Consider the following 12,904-nt stretch of genomic DNA (forward strand, 5'->3'; position numbering starts at 1 on the left):
GTTCGGATTTGGCCCTTTCTCCCTGACATCAGCCCTAGCACCAACCACTGCCTGCTGCAGATCCTATTGAAATAAATATCATTGTACAATATATATGAATGTCTTGTACTTTTAATGTGTAAGATGCACTTTGTAAACTTGTTATAACACAGTTGAAATAACTTTTTCTGAAGTAGCCTATTTAAATCTCACCTCTAAACTCTCTGGCTCTTTCTCCTGCTCTCCATCAGCACTTACAGTGGAAAATGTCTGCTGCTGAAGCTGGTGTGAGATTATGACATTCTTTTCTAATATTTTTACCTGTATACTTTGCTGGGTGAGACACAACGTGCATTCAAAGACACCAGGCTGGATGTCGACAAAAATGGTATTAACCCTCTGGGGTCGGCAAACGCGCGGGCGCGTTTTGCTCGTTTTTTTTTACATAGCAGCAAAATAGACCTAAAATACTCCGTCAGTTTTGGTCATACAGACTTAAGAAATATGAAAAAATAAGCTGTTAAATGTCTACTTTTGTATGTGTCCACTTACAATCGAAATAAAACATTGTGCTTTTGTAGAATAAAGAAAATATACAGGGTGTGCTTTCTGCCTCTCCGTCTCCGTGAACTTTTTTCTGAAGCACGTCTCTAAACTTAAACAAAACTCAGCGAATACTATTCACTCAGACATGAGATATATATCTCTATAATCATTTAAGTGTTTAGTTTTAAATTATCTAATTCAAAACTAAAAGAAATATTCTCTGTTTATGTAATCTATATAAAAAGAGCGAGAGATCAGCCGTTCTCATTATGGTTCTGGCAGCTCATTACTCTGCTAATGTGACACGCCCATGGAGAGCGCGCGCTATTCAAATGAAGATCTGAAGCAACACATGCAAACCAGTCAACGCCCACAACAGCTGGATAACACACTGTGAGGAATAATAATATCGTGATAATCCTGGAAATTTTACCTCAAACGTGCTGGAGTAGCCTAACAACGGATCCAGCTGCAGAATAGTAAGTGCTTTGTTCTAATCGCGATATGAAATGGTGTCTGTAAACCGCAAAAGACTGTTTAAATTTGAATCGCGTTTCTGTGTTTGAATGAATGAACGGCACATATGCATGCTGTTGTTTACTACAGCTCGCGCGTGTCTGTGTGAATTAATTTAGCTTTTAGCAAACTATCTATATTGCCTGAGATGAGAAAAAATCGACTGAATACGTTTAAATAAAATGTCTTTGCATAAGCAACATATTAAACTGCAAATTAACATTTATGCCCTAATATATATTATAAAAGACGATATGTTACAGACGAAATATGAAAGACAACATTTCGTTTTGGATAGATTATAAAGTTTTTACTGCCACATCAAAACCTAATTTACAAGGTGCAAACAAAATCTTTAAAGGTCAATATAAGCCTTCTCTTTAAATTATTTTTGTGTTTTATTAGTGACAAATTTGGGGAGAGATTCCAAAACTTTCTGAAAATACAAATTACTAGAAATGTTTACCTTGGATATTATACAATTTGCAAGCATACACAGTTTGTGGAAAAATACACTTTTTTTCAAGATGTTTCCAACTCTGAACCAATTCTGTAGTAATATATATATATTAGGGGTGGAGCCGAACCCGAATACGGTATTCGGAAAGGCACAAATAACGTGTTTTTTTACAAATACTTATTTCGAACAAATACTTTAAAAAATATTTGTATTCGGGAACAAGAAAAACTTTATATCAAAAAACTGCGTTTCCTTATGAGACCGCAGTGCGTGCACGCCCGGATGAGTGAGTGAGTGACGTACACAGGCTGCTCCACACAGCAACAGAGAGGGCTCGGCTGAGCGAAAAAACACTTAACTCCATCACTATTTTTGTTGAATAGATTTTTGTACCTTAACTGGGTTCCTGAGGCAGTTTATAACTTTCGAGAAGCGGAGTTTGATCGGGAGATTATTCCGTTACGCTGCATTATTGACGTCTGCAGTCGGGTGCTCTCATGTTCGCTCTGTTTACGTAACTGTTTAGCGCGGTCATTTAGACAAAGGCTGTTGACAGAGTAACGTTAACGTTCGGTTAAAAATGCTTGTGTAGTTGTGTCGTATTGTATGCACGTGTGGGAGTTATATGGTATGTTTAAGTTACTCTGTCTTTTGCAGACAGCAAGTTGTAGGCTGTATAGGCTTCATAATGTTCACAATGGTATTTTATTAGTTGTTGGTTTAACCATGGATGAGGTAATGGCTGTTGTTATTTTATTTTCAATGACGTTCCTTGTTTCATTGCTGGATTTATGGAAAAACATCAACCAATATTGCATATCCATAATTATTATAATGGATATAATAAAAAAATACTTGCACTATAACGTAAATTAGAAGTATAACGCAAAAAAATAGATTTTTACGCCTATTTTGAATTTTACTCGAATACAAATACAAATACTTTTCCCCCCTCAACAAATACAAATACAGATACAAATATCGGCTGCTTTGCACACCTCTAATATATATATATATGTGTGTGTGTGTGTATGTATATATATGTGTGTGTTGTCTTTGCAGTCTTTCTTGTGGCTCAGTGACACCTGAATGAAAGGCTCATTAGTATGCAGCATTAGCAGGTCTTTGTCTTCAGGGCCCGGTTTTTCAAAAGGTTTAATCCGGATAAAATTGATCCGTATTTAGTAATCCTTTTTTTTGCGATCCGTGATCACGTAATCCAGTTTACTTTTGAGCCAGTTTTTTAAAGCAACATCGGATTGGATCAATCTGATCCGGATAGGAACTTTTCAGGATCACCAAATCTGGATAACCAGTGCTCAAACAGGATAGGAAATCACAATGTAGAACTATAGATATGTAAAGAGCAACAAGTAGAATAGCCAGTGTGGGGTCAATATAATTTTTATTTGAAATAAAAAAAATAAAAAAAAAACAGTCCGCTCATCAGACCTACAATACAAACACTGTACATTGAGGATATTTATAACAAGTTTAAAATATAGATGTATTGAATTTTTTTTAAAAAAAAGACTTAATGGAGTTCTTAAGAGGTTGCTTTGCATGCCTTAACTCCCTGAGAGCGGAACCACAGAAAGCATGCAAAATAACCCTTGCCTGTATTGTCCTTCACAACATCGCTACTAAGCGCAATGTCCCTCTCTGTGCTGACAATGATGCACCTGAGCCCCTTGGAGACCCTAACCAACCTCCTGCATTCTGCCAGAACGAGCAAACAGGACGTGCAACGAGGGACGCAATAGTTAGACACTATTTCTGATTTGGATTTGTTTTGGATTTCAAAAATCAGTGATTGCCATTCTTTGCATTTTTTTTGGTTATTCTGTAATCACTGCATGCATCACTAATAAATATTCTAAAAACAAAAATATTTTTGATTGTGATGAATATATATATATCAATTAGTGACAGAATAAAATGTATTGTTTTTGGTAAATTTTGACAGCTGTTTGGGGGATTATTTTATGAGGCCAAACTCTTTCTACTTTGCTGTAGGCCTGAAAGGCTGAATACGTTAAAGGTCCCATGACATGAAATTTTCATTTTTTGAGGTTTTTTAACATTAATATGAGTTCCCCTAGCCTTTATATGGTCCCCAAATTTCTAGAAATTTAAATCGGTGTAAATCGAGCTTTTGCTATCTTTCTCTGCCTTTGAGAAAGTGGAAGCTCAATCGGGCTGATCTTGAATCTCCTCCGTATGACGTCATACGGAGGAAATGTTACCTCCCCTTTCTCTGCTTTGCCCGCCCAGAGAATATTTCCCGCATGAGAAAATGAGCTAGGAAGCAGGAACGCGTGCGCGCGATTTTAGTTTGTCCACGGGAGATATCATGGCTTTTGAGCGAGCGAAGCATAATAATGGCTCAATAATTGGATGTACAAATGAACACCGAAGCCTTTTTTTAGTTCCTTCATCCAAGCCCCAGAAGAACCAGTGGATTCATTTCATTTTCTCTGGAAATGCGCCGACACAACTCCCCAAAGTTTTGCATGTCTGCGGCACACATTTCACCGACGACTGTTTCCTCAACTTGGGTCAATACAGAGCTGGCCTCGACTAACGTCTGAAAATAAATCGATCGAGCTAACGTTACCAAGCAACACTTTCTGATGTGTAATTGTTCAAGTTCAGACAGGTAATCTTTCTCTCAAATCGTTCAATACTGCTGTTTACGCCTCAGTAAGTCAAGCCAGTGACTAAAATATCAACTTCACATCGTTTCTTTTAGTAGGATGAAAATAATCGTATTTAAATTGTGAATAAATTATATACAGAAAGCGATCAAAGAACAATCTTTGTAGGAATCGCGCGCACGCGTTCCTACTTCCTAGCTCATTTTCTCATAGACACAGCGCGATCGAGTTTATCTGGACACTTGCCAAACTCGTTATGAAATCAATGACGCACGTTACACTGCACATGAAGCTCTTACTGTATTTACATCATCGTGTTTGCATTGGGGAAAGCAGAGAGAGTGCAGAAACTGCGTTGCAATGATACAATCTTCATTCCCGCGATCAACAACAGACTGTCATCTGCTTGCGCAATGCTCATCACAGCAACATTTTATGTGATGGGAATAGATCTAAATACTTTAAAAACTTCTGACGATTTGTTAATCTCGATAGCATAATAGTAAAAACGTATAATAACTGTAGTAAAAGTATTCGAGAGAGTTTCATGTAATAAGTAGCTATTTCATATGCAAGCATGTCAGCCAATCACAGCAGTGGGCGGTTACACCGAAGTCTCACACAGACACGCCCCTTCAAACAGAGCGTTCAAATCAGAGGCTAAAACTGGGCTAGGAAAAATGCGTTTTGTTTCAAAATTATGACTATATTTTATCTAAAAAACATACTAACATTATAAGGGCAACCCAGGAAACATTATAAAATAATATAATAACCCCATGTCATGGGACCTTTAAAGCCTACCTAATCACTGTAGCCTGACGGATGAACAAATACAATTAAAACCTTATGAATAAATAGGATATCTTGTAAGATACTGCATGATCCAAATATAGTATTATTTGATACATTTTTAAAGTTTTCATTACATTTTGGGCATGAAATCCACACTGAATCCACCCTTCTGATGGGATCAGTTTAATCCAGATTTTTTGGATCAAAGTGATCCAAATCCTACAAAAAAGTTCTGAAAAACCCAAACTAAAGGTTTGATCTGGATCAAAACCAAGATTGGATTACGTGATCTAATCCGATTATGTAATCCGTTTTTTCTTTTGAAAAACCCATTTTCAAGATTTGATCCAATCCGTTATCCAAAATCCTAGTGGATTACTTTTGAAAAACCGGGCCCAGGTGTGAATGAGGACATTATTCATGACCTAGTTGGATCATTCACGCCCATCTGCATATTGCCTTTCCAAACAAAAAGTGTCTTACAAAATTTAAATCAATCTATTATTTAATGTGAACGATTAGCCCGGATGATTTTTTTGAGATCATTTTGAAGTAAAAACTCTAGGCAACAACATCCATTAGTCAAAAGTATTGTGGGAATATGTGAAGTTGGCCGTTTGTGGTCTTATATCAGAAAATTTAAGTTTGAGTTTTTTGAATAACCATGCATAAATAATATTCTCTCAAAAATGCAAACATGTACATACATGTTGCTCACATATTATGATAGCCATGTTTGTGCTAAATAGAGTGTAATTACACCTTTGCCATTAATATTTTTATAAGCAACTGAAAAAAATATAAATATCAGGTCATGTCAAAACATCTCAAGGACCCCAAAAACACCTTAGACCCCAGAGGGTTAAAAGAACGTGATGAAAACGTCCATCCACCATCAAACCTATGGGGGAGGGGGGGGAAACAGAACTGAGCAAAACCAGTTGAGAACTGCGGAATCGACCTAAACAGTGCACAAAATGTATTAATGTCTTGTTACTTGTTTAAGACACTCAACATACACAGAATAAACATAGTTGGTAATGCTGTACTACAGGTACAATACTGTCACAGTGTCTGGTTTGTGTATTCCTGGTGTCCACTAGATGTCCTCTTCCCCACGGTGTCATCCACATTCTCACTACATTTCCCATGATCCTGTCTGTCACTTAGTGTTCATTATGTTCAGCTGTTTCTTGTCACCTTAATTAGCCCTTGTGTATATATACCCTGTCAGTTTCAGTGTTTGTCACGGAGTCCTTGTTAATGTCCCCACACTTCCGTTTCTGTTCCTGCCTGTTACTGTTCGTGTCTTGTGTTTTGGATTGCCTTATTGGACTTTCGACCCTTGCCTGGACTGACTGTGAGTACGGATTACCCTTCAATAAACTACTGCACTTGGATCTGTCTTCTCGTCTTGTGTGTGATCGTGACAGAAGGACTCCGTCACAATGCAAGGATCCAGCGGTATGTTTTCCAACTTCTCTTCCCCAGCCATCGAGCGGGAGAGGAGGGATTGTTTTGAGGGGACCCGCCTAGCCATTTTTCGTGGGACCCGGGGAGGTCACAGAGGAGGAGGTGGTCGAGAACAAGGCCAACACCACCCTTCACCTTGGCCCCCCTTCGTCCCTGGACTGGTGAGGGACGGATTAGAGCCACCATCTCGCCATCGCGGGCGGAGAAGGGGAAAACGCACGTCTGCCCAGCCAGAGTTTGTTCACGTCCCGTCTGCCCAGCCAGAGTTTGTTCACGTCCCGTCTGCCCAGCCAGAGTTTGTTCACGTCCCGTCTGCCCAGCCAGAGTTTGTTCACGTCACGTCTGCCCAGTCAGAGACTGTTCACGTCACGACTGCCCAGTCGGAGACTGGTCTAGAGATGCCCATTTGTGGGGCGGCCAAGGGTATGTTGGACTATTTGGAGCGTCTGGCTCGGATCCTGGACATGCCAGTGTCTGCTGTTCCTGGGTCGGAGCCAGTGTCTGCTGTTCCTGGGTCGGAGCCAGTGTCTGCTGTTCCTGGGTCGGAGCCAGTGTCTGCTGTTCCTGGGTCGGAGCCAGTGTCTGCTGTTCCTGAGTCGGAGCCAGTGTCTGCTGTTCCTGAGTCGGAGCCAGTGTCTGCTGTTCCTGAGTCGGAGCCAGTGTCTGCTGTTCCTGAGTCGGAGCCAGTGTCTGCTGTTCCTGAGTCGGAGCCAGTGTCTGCTGTTCCTGAGTCGGAGCCAGTGTCTGCTGTTCCTGAGTCGGAGCCAGTGTCTGCTGTTCCTGAGTCGGAGCCAGTGTCTGCTGTTCCTGAGTCGGAGCCAGTGTCTGCTGTTCCGGAGTCGGAGCCAGTGTCTGCTGTTCCTGAGTCGGAGCCAGTGTCTGCTGTTCCTGAGTCGGAGCCAGTGTCTGCTGTTCGGATTTCGGTGGTCCGGAGACGGAGGAGGAGAAGGAGAGGAGCCTCTTCATCGGGTCGTCTGGTGGGTGCTAACCCAGAGACCAGCCCGGAGGTAACTGCCATCCCTGCCGCCCCGCCCGAGCTGCTCGCCCTGCCGGCCCCGCCCGAGCTGCTCGCCCTGCCGGCCCCGCCCGAGCTGCTCGCCCTGCCGGCCCCGCCCGAGCTGCTCGCCCTGCCGGCCCCGCCCGAGCTGCTCGCCCTGCCGGCCCCGCCCGAGCTGCTCGCCCTGCCGGCCCCGCCCGAGCTGCTCGCCCTGGTTCCTGAGCCGGTGGAGCCGGTGTCTTTTGCTGTTCCTGAGCCGGTTGCTGTTGTTGTTACTGAGCCGGTGGTGTCTGTTGCAGTTCCTGAGCCGGTGGTGTCTGTTGCAGTTCCTGAGCCGGTGGTGTCTGTTGCAGTTCCTGAGCCGGTGGTGTCTGTTGCAGTTCCTGAGCCGGTGGTGTCTGTTGCAGTTCCTGAGCCGGTGGTGTCTGTTGCAGTTCCTGAGCCGGTGGTGTCTGTTGCAGTTCCTGAGCCGGTGGTGTCTGTTGCAGTTCCTGAGCCGGTGGTGTCTGTTGCAGTTCCTGAGCCGGTGGTGTCTGTTGCAGTTCCTGAGCCGGTGGTGTCTGTTGCAGTTCCTGAGCCGGTGGTGTCTGTTGCAGTTCCTGAGCCGGTGGTGTCTGTTGCAGTTCCTGAGCCGGTGGTGTCTGTTGCAGTTCCTGAGCCGGTGGTGTCTGTTCCAGTTCCTGAGCCAGGGTCTGTCTCTGTTCCGCCTTGGTCTTCACCGCCATGGCCGCCCGAGTGGTCGTCTCCGCCGTGGCCGCCCGAGGGGTCTTCACCGCCCTGGCCGCCCGAGGGGTCTTCACCGCCCTGGCCGCCCGAGGGGTCTTCACCGCCCTGGCCGCCCGAGGGGTCTTCACCGCCCTGGCCGCCCGAGGGGTCTTCACCGCCGTGGCCGCCCGAGGGGTCTTCACCGCCCTGGCCGCCCGAGGGGTCTTCTCCGCCCTGGCCGCCAGATGGACTGTCGTCTCCGCCCTGGCCGCCAGATGGACTGTCATCTCCGCCCTGGCCGCCAGATGGACTGTCGTCTCCGCCCTGGCCGCCCGATGGACTGTCTGCTTCGCCACGGCCGCCGGTTAGATTGTCATCCCCTGTTCCTGTTCCCCTTCATGGTCCTGGCCCTCCATCCCTCCCCCTGATCCTCCACCATTCTACCTCCCGCCTGGACTCTTGTTTTGTTTTTGTTTTTTTTGTGGGTCTTGGAGCGTCTGGTAGCCGCTCCGTAGAGGGGGGATTATGTCACAGTGTCTGGTTTGTGTATTCCTGGTGTCCACTAGATGTCCTCTTCCCCACGGTGTCATCCACATTCTCACTACATTTCCCATGATCCTGTCTGTCACTTAGTGTTCATTATGTTCAGCTGTTTCTTGTCACCTTAATTAGCCCTTGTGTATATATACCCTGTCAGTTTCAGTGTTTGTCACGGAGTCCTTGTTAATGTCCCCACACTTCCGTTTCTGTTCCTGCCTGTTACTGTTCGTGTCTTGTGTTTTGGATTGCCTTATTGGACTTTCGACCCTTGCCTGGACTGACTGTGAGTACGGATTACCCTTCAATAAACTACTGCACTTGGATCTGTCTTCTCGTCTTGTGTGTGATCGTGACACAATACATGAGAAAAAAATCTACACGTTTGACTTTAGTAAAATTAGCTGCGTGAGACACGACGTGTATTCAAAGACATGGCTAAATGTATTAAACAAACCGCAGGCATCTAATTTACACAAATGGTATTTAAAAAAGGGTGATGATAAGCCACCTCGAGAAATTACGGCCTTAATTCCGTATATTTTAGGCCATCAAAAACGTCACTCGTGTGAGAAAAGCGGACTCGACATAAACTTAAAAAATGGACCTGAACTGCACAAAATATATACATGTCTGGGTACTGGTTTAAGACACTTAACATACGCAGTGAATAAATATCGTCTTTTTATAGTTTACTACATGTAACGTTTCGGTAAATCGCATGACGACTATTCTCTTGGTCTGGGTTACGTCACAAATCATGTGACCTGCATAGCAACAAGCTGCCGCCGTGTTTGAAGGGTAAAACAAACCGAAGGCAAAGCCCGAGGCAAATCAAAAAGGTATCTATTCACATAAGTTTTGCTGTGGATTATGTCAGTTATGGATACTAACGGACTACTTTGTATTAACCTGTTAGCCTTCAGCTCCACTTTTGAAAAATCCCCAGAAATTGCATACCCAACCTAAAAAAGATTCAATTCATTGACCCTTCGTCCTAAAAGCTCAAGTATGGTCTCATTTGAAAGCTGACACCTGGCACTTTATTGGAAATGTAGAATTAATTATTGTCATAATGAAAAAAAAATTATGAATAGCTTCAAAGTTGTGTAAGTTATTAGAAATTTATTTTTATGAAACATCTTCATGAAAATTAAATTGAAGTTGGCCCGTCAGCACTCTAGAAATGCACTCCAGCTAAAGACACATGTCTGACCATGTTATATTTAAAATTTGAAGGTGATAAGTCTAAAACTCTGTATTTTGTTAAATGTTTTTCAAGATCATCTCAAATGACTTTATTTTGAATTGACTCTAAAATGCAAACTTGTGTTTATTGTCATCTATTAGCATCTATTCAGTCTATTGTCTCTATTGTTTTGTGGTGCAAACGAGCCCCATTCAGTGTCACTCTCTCCTGCTCACATTTACACCTTTCCAGCCGGCTTATGGCCATAAATATTATTTTCCTTTGTCTCCATTATAATCGCTAACGACTGGCTAATCACGGTGTTTCACCCCCTAATTTCTTTCATAATCTTCACTTCACATTTGAAACTGTATCAAATGCCTTTCTCAAATAAAGAAATATTTCAGTAAGCATTCCGATTTAGAAAAAAATCATAAAAAATAACAGCTAGATGGCAGGTGCAACTAGAGAGCTAGCTAGCATGTTAGCTTAGCACACCATCAATACACGACAATTTATGAGATTAAAACCCTGTTTTATGCTCCAAACTTACTTTATATCGCAAGTCGAGTGTTTTAAATAATCTTCTATGAGCTTATTTGGCTTCAGAAAAGAAAATCAGACAGAAAATAAATGAGTTTATGGTATTCTGCATGTTTGTAAAGTCTATATCGATTAGCATTGCATTATACATATAATCTATTATTATAAAAATACCTGACATGGCTCGAAGAACACAGGTAAATCAAATATCATTGCAATCATGTTTATTGTCTTCAAAACATCTTTATCTGCATGTTATAGCGATCTCTGAAAGCTAACGTTAGCTGTGTTTATGTCAGTGACGTCCTGGAAGGTCACAGGTTATTGTTCTTCTTCGTGAGCTCCCATATTTGGAAAAAACTGTGCATAGAGCGCCCTCATTCTGCTGTATGGATTGAAAACACAGTACATCAGAGTATCCAGCGCTCTTTATGTATACATCGACGCATTTGGATATAAATTCAATAAATATTATTCCTGTCTATAGAAATATGATGTAAACCTATGATAATATATCAATATTTCTCCAAATCTGCACATTTTTGAGCCAAAAGCCCTGAGGAACGTTGTTTTGTCACGCGTTCTCAAGACAACAGCACCAGAGTTTTTTTCTGAATGGAGCAGCTGACGCTCATAATTCATATTAAAGGTATCGACTCATTTTTTCATTACATAAATCCTGACACAAATTAAGACATAACTGTCACTATAAGTTTCTCAGAATACAATAGTGGTCAAATACTGAAACGTGAGACTTATATATTTTTAATGATGTATAGTTTGTCAAGGTAATAACATTAAATCTGATAGTAACTTTGAACTATTTAAAAAAAAAAACGCTTCAGAGCGTCCTCGCTCTGGTGAAGGCTAACAGGTGATGAATGATATCTGTGTATGCGAATGTATGTCGGTGGTGAGAAGTGAATGTAATAAAACACTCATGTAAAGCGCTTTGTGACTAGCTAACGTTACATGTCTGTGAAAGGCGCTAGCAGCTATATGAATACAGATCTTCTTCTTCTATTACAGAATGTCTTATCAATATATAGACAGTCTCCTAGCGCCTGCATTGACCAGGTACCACAGAAAGCTGTCGCTTGTAGGTTTAACGTTACAATCTTGTCCCTATCGGCATCCAGCTGAGTCCTGGGAGAACAACCCAAAAGCATGGCCCAGGCTCGAGTATCCAGACATATACAATTACCTCATCAAATCCCCTGGTATGAACACCATGTGTACATACCATGTGTCCTACACTTGCAGTCATGTTTAAATACCCATCAAGCATCGATTACATTAACTATGTAATCGATTTTTTATTCATTCAAAAAAACAAAAAACTGTTTATTTAAAAGCACTGTGTTACAAAGTGGCTGTAATGAGCTCAGTCTGTCAGTGGCACAGCTTGCACAATGTCAGTGAGGGACACAGTTTTTTCAAAAAAGCCAAAAAAGGCTAACTGCATAAATGTGTCTTATTCCCCACACAACTAGTGCATTTCATTGTTGCTTATCAGTGTAGAGCTGCCGACCATTATGCATAGCAATGTCATAACATAGCAACAGAAAATTGAGTGGCCATCTCTGCAGTGGTATTATTTTGTTATTCTTTGATTTGCTCCTCAATTTGTAGGTATGTTGACATAGCAACCGCGTGCGGCGAACATTCTGTCTCAATGATTTGCGACAAACTGCGTGGTACTGTTAATATGTGTGTCATGCAATATCCACTCCTCGCCGCCTGGTGGGAGTATGTTTTTCAAGAATACGACAGTAACTACGTCATGTACAACCCCGGGAAGCCTAGACATTTAGAGCTTTCAGCCCTGAGGTGTTTTCAGTTCACCACAACTCTCTGAAAATTTGAGTGGCATTCAACCGGTCGGCGGGCTTCATCCAAGCTTTGGACATGAATGAAAGGTAGGTGGACATGAATATATACCTTTTATCTTGGTACTAACGAAATGTCATAGAAATCCATGGAGGAGAATGTATTTAACTAAATCGCAGAAATTTGGTAGTCACATTTGTGGTGGGTAGATTAGCGAACGTCCTGTCAGATGCACTGCAGGCGTCATTCTAAAAAAACATTGTCTCGATTTTAACTTATTCTCACCGTGTTATCCTTGAAATGATTACTAATGCTATGTAGTTTATTATGTATCTCATGGTTTTCCTGACATATATTAGTAATAGGTTTGTTTACAACAATTCGAATTACATTACATACTGAAGACTAGCCTGTAACTCTATCTAAATTAAATATGCTAACAAACTTTTTTGTCCTAACTACCCCTATTAAATAACACAACTTATTATTAAATGAAAATAATTTTATTTAATATCCTTAATTTGAACATTTAATTATCAGGCATTTACTTCTTTGAATTTCCAAGATAAGTAAATATTCTCAGTACTACCAAGTTGGAAATAAATTATTAAATGTTTCCACATACCCCCTGCAATGTGCATAACCCTGGGAAAAACTGCTCTAGCTGAATACAGCAA

General features: G+C 41.8%; 1 protein-coding gene across 1 annotated transcript in view; it reads left to right on the top strand.

Moving 5' to 3' along the window:
* Positions 1-2,129: 2,129 nt before the first annotated feature.
* LOC306999601 (PWWP domain-containing DNA repair factor 4-like) overlaps positions 2,130-12,904 on the top strand; it is a 200,277-nt gene continuing 189,502 nt past the window's right edge. The window contains exon 1 of the mRNA XM_079614429.1: positions 2,130-2,139. The gene's annotated coding sequence lies outside the window, so the exon portion shown is untranslated. The remainder of the gene's footprint in view (positions 2,140-12,904) is intronic.

Source organism: Phoxinus phoxinus, assembly GCF_949152265.1.
Source record: "Phoxinus phoxinus genome assembly, chromosome: 5".
Lineage (NCBI taxonomy): Eukaryota > Metazoa > Chordata > Actinopteri > Cypriniformes > Leuciscidae > Phoxinus > Phoxinus phoxinus.